This window comes from Oncorhynchus nerka, linkage group LG13, assembly GCF_034236695.1.
Source record: "Oncorhynchus nerka isolate Pitt River linkage group LG13, Oner_Uvic_2.0, whole genome shotgun sequence".
NCBI classification, from domain to species: Eukaryota; Metazoa; Chordata; class Actinopteri; order Salmoniformes; family Salmonidae; genus Oncorhynchus; species Oncorhynchus nerka.
Genome location: NC_088408.1, coordinates 65,645,012 through 65,646,801, shown reverse-complemented (window position 1 = coordinate 65,646,801; position 1,790 = coordinate 65,645,012).

The window sequence follows — 1,790 nt, the reverse complement described above, 5'->3', positions numbered from 1 at the left end:
AAAAAGTTTCTTCCAGTCCGTGGTGAGTAATCACTTTTCTGATGTCCAGAAGTTATTTTCGGTAATAAGAGACATTATGTACACTAAGTTACACAAAAAAAAATTGGTTGGGAGAATGTAAAACATCAGCCATGTTTTTTGGTGCCATCTCTTCCTCCAACACATTGGTGCTTCTCGGTTAAGTGAGCAGTGTGTCAAGAAGCAGTGCGGCTTGGCAGGTGTGCCTTGTTAAAACTTAATTTGTGGAATTTATTTCCTTCTTAATGCGTTTGAGCCAATCAGTTGTGTTGTGACAAGATAGGGTTGGTATACAGAAGATAACCCTATTTGGCAAAAGACTAAGTCCATATTATGGCAAGCACAGCTCAAATAAGCAAAGAGAAACAACAGTTTATAATTACTTAAAGACAAAATCAATGCAGAACATTTCAAGAACTATGAAAGTTTCTTCAAGTGCAGTCACAAAAACCATGAAGTGCTATGATTAAACTGGGTCTCACAGGAAAGGAAGACCCAGAGTTACCTCTGCTGGAGAGAATAAGTTAGAGTTACCAGCCTCAGAAATTGCAGTCCAAATAAATGCTTCACAGAGTTCAAGTAACAGACACACCTCAACTGTTCAGAGGAGACTGAGTGAATCATACCTTCATGGTCTAATTGCTGCAAAGAAACCACTACTAAAGGACACCAATAAGAAGAGACCAACATTTTGTCTGAGTCCACATTTGAAATATATGGTTCCAACCGCTGTGTCTTTGTGAGACGCAGAGTAGGTGAACGGATGATCCCCGCTTGTGTGATTCCCACCATGGAGGAGGAGGTGTGGGGGTGCTTTGCTGGTGGTGACACTGTCAGTGATATATTTTTAATTGAAGGCACACTTAACCAGCATGGCTACCACAGCATTCTGCAGCGATACGCCATCCCATCTGGTTTGCGCTTAGTGGGACTATAATTTGTTTTTCATCAGGACAATGACCCAACACATCTCCAGGCTGTGTAATGGCTATTTTACCAAGAAGGAGAGTGATGGAGTGCTGCATCAGATGACCTGGACTCAACAATTGAGGTGGTTTGGGATTAGTTGGACTGCAGAGTGAAGGAAAACCAGCCAACAAGTGCTCAGCATGTGGGAACTCCTTCAAGACGGTTGGAAAAGCATTCCAGGTGAAGCTGGATGAGAGAATGTCAAGAGTGTGCAAAGCTGTCATCAAGGCAAAGGGTGGCTACTTCTAAGAATCTAAAATATATTTTGATTTGTTTAACACTTTTCTTTGGTTACTACATGTTGGTTACGACAACACCTTTTCCCCTGTAAAATGTTGGCATTGATCCCCAGATCCTCAAAACGTTCTGCACCATCGAGAGCATCCTGCCCGGTTGCATCACCACCTGGTATGGGAACTGCTTGGCATCCAACCATAAGGCGCTACAGAGGATACTGTGTACAGCCCAGTAGGTCACTGGGGCCAAGCTTCGACGCATGTGACAAATAAAATGTGGTTTGATTTGAACCACTGATTATGACATTGGGAGAAAATCCTGGACAACAGTTGTGATTGTCCATTTTTACTTTGACCTGTCCTCTTTTTAGGATATGTTGTCTGTTAACATGACAGCTCACTTTCTATTTGATTGAGCACCATTCAGGTTAGGCTATTTGATGGGAGAAACCTGCATGATGTAAAAAGTGTCTCTCATTACATTGTTATACATTTTATCTCCAACTTGTAAGCTACAGAAAAGGCCACATACTCTTTCTACCATATCCTATATCTGCTTCATGATTT